The sequence below is a fragment of the Miscanthus floridulus genome, chromosome 19, assembly GCF_019320115.1.
Source record: "Miscanthus floridulus cultivar M001 chromosome 19, ASM1932011v1, whole genome shotgun sequence".
NCBI classification, from domain to species: Eukaryota; Viridiplantae; Streptophyta; class Magnoliopsida; order Poales; family Poaceae; genus Miscanthus; species Miscanthus floridulus.
In genome coordinates this window covers 101150014-101157096 of record NC_089598.1, presented here as the reverse complement: position 1 = coordinate 101157096, position 7083 = coordinate 101150014, and positions in this window count along the sequence as shown.

The window sequence follows — 7083 nt, the reverse complement described above, 5'->3', positions numbered from 1 at the left end:
TGAAGCGTAGCATCTTTGATCATCAGAAGCGTAGGGGTCGAAAAACAAACACATTCACCGCAAGGTGAAGTGTGCCCACTTAGTCCCCGAGCCTGGTAGTAGGTGACGTAGGCACGTGGTGCCAGGGTCTAAAAAGAATTCCCAGTTATGTTGAGAACCCAATCGTCGTACAGGCGATACGAGATGCACCGGCAGGTGCATCGTACCGATGTAGTCCCCGAGCTTGCTGGAAGGCGAGGTATGAGCCTTGTAGCAAGGTCTAAAAGAAAAGTCTCTTAACTGTATGTGAGTACAAATCACATGTAGCCAACGAGAACCACTATTCAAGCAGTGGTCGGGGCAGTCCCCGAGCATACTAATAATCCTCATAATCATTCAAAACACAGGTGTCGATTTAAACAAACACATTCACCGCTAGGTGAAGTGTGCCCACTTAGTCCCCGAGCCTGGTAGTAGGTGACGCAGGTACGTGGTGCCAGGGTCTATCAAAGAAATTCCGCTGAGATTAAGAATCCAATTACGGAACAGGCAAAACAAGATACATCGGCAGGTGCATCGTATCGACGTAGTCCCCGAGCTTGCTGGAAGGCGAAGTATGAGCCTTGTAGCGAGGTCTAAAGAAAAGTCTCTTAACTGTATGTGAGTACAGATCACATGTAGCCAAGGAGAACCATTATGCAAGCAGTGGTCGGGGCAGTCCCCGAGCACAGCCGTGGTCGGAGCGATCCCCGAGCACAAAAGTGGCCTGGGCAGTATCCAAACATAGTAATGGTCTGTGCAGTCCCCGAGCACATTAGTGGTCTGGGCAGTCCCCGAGCACATTAGTGGTCTGGACAGTCCCCGAGCACATTAGTGGTCTGGACAGTCCCCGAGCACAAAAGTGGCCTGGGCAGTATCCAAGCACAGTAGTGGTCAAGGCAAATCCACGATCACTTGCGCTGCTTGTACTATTTTTGTGTACTTCTCTCTATTCTCTGCCAAGGCCAGTCTGACCCGTCTGGTCAAAAAAGTAAAGAGATACAATACGTCATTCCGTCTTCTTCTTCTCCTTTTTTTTTTTTTTTGTAAACAGTCGGTTGACACCTGTATTGAGGTGTGTCAGTGTGGGCCCCCTTGCACCATCAACGAAGAGGCGCGTACACTGTTAACGAAGGAGCGCGTTTATTGGCGCAGATTTCGAGGTTGTGTGAACAACCGTCTGCGGCGCGTGCGCACGACTCCCAATATTCTCGGGCGGACGAAACGACGGTGATCTTTGTTTTATATAATGCAGATCTGGTAAGTTACTCATACCATTTCCCATTGTCATCCGCCGCCGCAACCTTCTTCTTCCTCCTGCCGAACCCTATTCCCCAAAAATCATCACCAATCCCCTCGGTCTCCCGCATCCACCCACTTCGTAAGGACGAACTAATGGCGAAGAGAGACGCCCAGAAGAAAGGCGGGGTCATGGCGAAGGAATGGTGGAAGTCGCGGAGCAACGAGCAGACCATCGAGGACCTCGTCGCCATGGGAGTGCTCCACAACAAGGCACTTGCGGGATGGCGTGCACCGGAAGGAGAAAGCTTCCCCGATCCACAACCAGGTGAGATTGTGGTCTTTGAAGATTTCTTCAAAAGGGGTTTTGGGATTCCAGTGCACCCTTTCCTTCAGGGTCTCTGTTTGTACTACGAGATTGGGATTTGCAATCTGCATCCCAACTCGATTCTTCTTGTTTCCACCTTCATCCATCTCTGCGAGGCTTATGGCGGCTTCCAGCCCCATTTCGACCTCTTTCGCCACCTATTCTGTCTTCGGAAGAAAGGGAGCGGTGGCTCGAAGATCGCCGGAGGCGTTTACCTGAACCTGCGCGACGGCATGAAGGCTCAATACCTGCACTGCCCCTGGAACACCTCGTTGGACGAGTGGTACAAGAAGTGGTTCTACATCCGTGAAGAGCCGAACACCATCACTCTATGCGATGTGGGCTTGATTCCAGAGAAGAAAAGCAGCTGGTCGGAGAGGCCCGAGAACTTGGAGCAGATCGCCGAACTGCTCGGGATGATCCCGTGGGGAAGGCTTGATGGCCCGAGTGTTGTCGGCAACTTCATCAGCCGAAGAATTCAGCCTTGCCAGAAAAGGATTCACCCTGGCTTCGAGTACCAAGGAGGCGCTGATCCGACGAGGACCAGAAAGGAGCCGCTCGACAAGATGGAGATCAAGGCCAGGATTGGAGAGCTATTCAATCTGGCCGATCCCAATTATGTTGCACTGAACGCCATTGAACACGCCTTCAAGCTGGCTCGCCCTCCCCCAAAGGTAAATGACGCCTCCTTTTAACTGTAAAGTCATGTTGTATCAAGAAAATAACTGTCTTTTCCTTCATTTTGTGTTTCAGTATAATGCCCGTGACCGGGCAGGAGTGTTTGTGTCGCCTCCCCCCGGTGTAGAGTGGCCGCAAGCTACTGGGCCGACCGCCCATACCAGCGCCAGGACCGACGGCGTTCACTGGGCGGTACTCGAGACCGTAGAGGACGCCTCGACCAGAGCCGCCGGCAAGCGTCCGGCTGCCAGCAAACGACGCCAAGCCATCATCTCCCAGTCGGACGACGAAGCAGAGGATGCGGACATCCTCCGGCTCGTCCCCCGAAAGAGGAGAAGGCAGGTGGGGCCGTCGGAGCAGGGTGGCTCCTCTGTGCCGGCAGTGGTCACAGCACCGACCACGGCAACACAGAGCACAGACGAAGAGAACATGCCACATCATCCTCTGACGCCCGTACCGGAGGTTGAACAAGTCCCGGTGGAAACTGCCGAGCAAGCAGAGCAGGGGCGGTCGAGGAGGCGTTCCTTCGCCACATCCTTCCGCAAGTCAAAACTGTAAGTATATATATTTTTGATGTAAGCTTTGCATTTTGCATTGGATGCTATTGTCTTCTGAATTTGTCTCTGAATGTATTAGATCCGCGTCCACCGAAAGCCCCGACCAGCTAGCTGGGTGCAGAACGTCCTCTCCAAAAACGGCGGGACAAACTGCTCAGCAACCGGCCGTGGAGGAGCCCATGGCAGGGACTCTGCCTGGGCCTCAGCAGGCGGACGACCAGACGCCAGTCCCCGAGCAGAATACAAGTGCTCCGAGCACAAACCCTGATGAGGCGGATACCACAGCGCCACGGGAGCTGGATCTAGCCGAGGAGCAGCAGCCAGAAGTTGCCCAGAACAAGGGTGCCGACGCGACGTCTCGTGGGAAAGCCCTGGTGGTCGTGGAGTCTGCGAACTCCGGACCACCGCCGCCTCCCGAACTGGAGGCTGAAGAGGATGAAGTGGAAGAAGTCCTGGGCCGTCCCCAAGATAGACGACAACATGTATATGTGTCGCGCTATCGGAACGACGAATGGGTCATGCATGAGGAGATCCCAGAGGCCGAGGAAACCTTAAGAGTTGAACGAGCGGCCAAACGCCTGGTGACTGAAGTCCAGGTATATTTGGCTTTAGTCCTTAAACCTGTTGTGTAGTCGAACTATCTGACGTAGCTTGTCTGTATGCAGGACGTGATGAAAACTGCAAGGTACCGAAAAAGGTGCTTCGACCAGATAGAAGTAGTCATGAAGACCAATAAGGAGCTGACGGCTGAAGTGGAACGCCTACGGCGCCAACTTGAAGCCACCGACCAGGAGAGGACAAACCAAGAAGCACAGAACCAGAATCTGGTCGGCCAGCTCAAAAACACAGAGCAGGAGAAAACAGGTAAGTATTCACCGTATCATAGCAAGTGCTGGACTTGTGCTTTTTTTTTTTTTGTTCTTGACAGTAATAGCTGTAATGCAGGTTTAGAAGCTGAGGTGACCCGCCTCCAGGGGGAGAACGTCCGCGCGCTTGCAGAATGTGGTCGTCTGAAGGAGGACAACGAGAAATTGGCACACCGCCAGTCGGAACTCCAAGACCACACTAACAGAATGAAGGACGACCTGAAAAGTAAGCACTCCAGACCGCCTTGCTCATTCAATTGCCCACATTGCCTTGTCGTGTCATCACGTTTTTTGTCTTGTACTGTTTTCAGTTTTGAAAGCCAATGCCAAGAGGCACCTTGAGGCCGTGATCAAGGAGCGCGACGACTGGAAAGCACAATACCTTAAGGCCTCCGAGGAGCGGGACACGTGGAGCAAACGGTGCCAAGAAATGGCAACTGGCATTGTGCCCGTCCTCGACCTTATCGACCCGGCGCTCGCAGAGGAAGAGCTAAGGACACCTCAACTCGGACTGGTCGAGAGATGCAAGCAAGCATGGGGATGGTTCCAAGACTTCGTGAAGGAGGCGGGTGAGTACACAGGTGCCCATGTGCTAAGCATGGTTCGTGCTCACTACCCCCTGATCGATCTCAAACGCTTGGAGGCTGGGTACCCGAAGGAGATAGACCCAGACCAGGCCGAAGAGCTTCGGACAGCCCAGCTGGACTTGTCGTCAAAGATAATTGGCGATATTAACCTGTGCGGAGGTGGGACAGCACCTGTGCAGGGTATGCCATCGACAAGCCAGCTGGAAATGCCATCAGCTACAAGCCAACCAACGGAGCCTGCGGTCTCGACCAGCCAGGCACCGACGGGGCCATCCCCTTCAGCTTGACTAGCTCCAGAGTCCCCGAGACTCGAGTAGGGTATCAGAGGCGGCAAGCAGTAAATGCCATGCGCCCCGACCAGCCAATGTAATAGGCTTAAAGCTGTAGAAGGAGGACATAGTTGTGTTATTGTAAACTTGAGCCTTTTCAGGCAAGCTTGTAATAACGTAACTGTATATCATTATAAGCTTGTTTGTTTTATACAAAACGTACTTTAAGCTTGAGATTTTTTGTTGGTGTAACTAAGTGGGAACGTGTTAACGTTCTGTTTAGTTGTACCGTTTTGCTCGACACGTCATCCTGAAAAGTTTGTGCGGCCCTAGTCTGGCATGTGGTCGGAGTATGAGGTACTATGACCTGTGCACACGTGAACGCAGACAAGCCAAACCAGGGGGGACCTGCCGATCACCCGCAACGTAGAGAGCGGATCCCGTGCACGTGTTGGGAGGAACCGGAGACAGGGCCTGCTCCGAAAACCGTAGAAGGAGTGGTGGTCGGCTTGTACTGGCTTAAGTTAGAATAACCATAAAATTTGGAGTGACACATTAGAGTGGTCGGAGAAATCATAGTTGCTTTAGTAAAGTAAATCGAAAATACAAGTAGAGTACATATCTCAGTAGTTAAGCATAGAAACGTCTAAGCTTGTCGATGTGCCATGAGTTCGGTACGTCCGTGCCGTCTAGATGAGCTAACCTGTAAGACGTTGGACGTGTGACTTCCTTAATTATGAAGGGTCCCTCCCATGGGGTTGCGAGTTTGTGGACACCAGCCTGGTTCGTCTTCCACTTCAAGACTAAGTCCCCGACCACGAAGAAACGCTCTTTAACGTTCTTGTTGTAGTACCTGCGCAAAACAGCAAGGTACTTGGCCGTGCGTACGCAAGAATCAAGCCTTTTCTCTTCTGCGCTGTTGACTTCTAGCTCCCGTACTTCGTCGACCTTGCCTTCATCGAAGTTCTCTACCCGTGCTAATCGGAAAGCTATATCTGGTGGGAGGACTGCCTCAGCGCCGTAAACCATAAAGTATGGTGAGACGCCAGTGTTACGACTGGGCTGAGTTCGGAGGCCCCAGACAACGGCTGGTAACTCCTTGAGCCATCTTCCAGGAGCTTTATCGTTTTCTCTGTACATCCTCTTTTTCAATGCGTCCAAGATCATGCCATTTGCCTGCTCGACTTGTCCATTAGCTCTAGGATGCGCCACCGAGACGTATTTTACAACTATGCTCCTTTCATCGCAGAAGTCCCAAAAAGCGTTCCCGGTGAACTGAGTACCCAGATCAGTAATGATGCTGTTGGGCACGCCGAAACGGTGGATGACCTGGTCGAGGAATGTGACGGCTTTCTCTGAGGATGCCTGTACCAGAGGCATGTATTCTATCCACTTAGAAAACTTATCAATTAGCACGAAGACGCATGTAAATTTCCCAGGGGCTGGTTTGAAAGGCCCGATCATGTCCAGTCCCCAGCATGCGAAGGGCCAAGAGGCTGGAATCGTCTGGATCTCATGTGCCGGTACATGGATTCTCTTGGAGAAGAACTGACAACCTTCACAGCGGCGGACTAGCTTCTCTGCGTCGGCCACTGCTGACGGCCAATAGAACCCTGCTCGGAAAGCCTTACCGACCAGTGTTCTTGATGCCGCGTGGTTGCCGCAGGAGCCAGAGTGGATTTGGTCTAGGAGATGCTTGCCTTCCTCCTGGGTTATACACTTCATCAAGATTTCCTCCTTAGCGTTTTTGCGCCATAACTTGCCATCGACGAGCAGATACTGCTTACTATGACGCATCAGGCGTTCATTTTCTGTTCGATCGATATAACCGCTACCGTCTGTTAAGTACTTGATGAAAGGTGTTCTCCAGTCTGGCTCATGAGTGGTCGGAAGCGGCTCGGTTGTGCTCGGCGCTGGAACCGTAGCCACTAATTGCTGGTCTAAGACTTTGTCGGTCGTTGAATCTTCGTCTTCAATGGAGGGCGTGAGCAGGTCTTGGACGAATACGCCATGTGGGATTTTGGCTCGGGATGATCCTAACTTTGACAATGCATCTGCTGCCTGGTTCTTGTCCCGGACCACGTGTATGTACTCGATGCCATAGAACCTGCCTTCCAGCTTTCTTATCGATTTGCAATATGCGTCCATCTTTTCACTGGTCGTGTCCCAGTCCTTGTTGAGTTGGTTGATGACCAGAGCCGAATCTCCATAGACATAGAGACGTTTAACTCCAAGCTCAACCGCAATGCGTAGACCATGCAGGCATGCTTCATACTCGGCGGCATTATTAGATGCTGGGAAATAAATCCTGAGGACGTACCGGAGCTTTTCCTTGGATGGTGATACGAAAAGAACTCCTGCTCCCGCACCGTCAATGTTGAGAGAACCGTCGAAGTACATCGTCCAACATTCGTCGGATCTCGGAGAGGCGGGAGTGCTTAAGTCTGTCCACTCGACGATGAAATCGACGAGTGCCTGAGACTTGATTGTAGTACGGCTTGC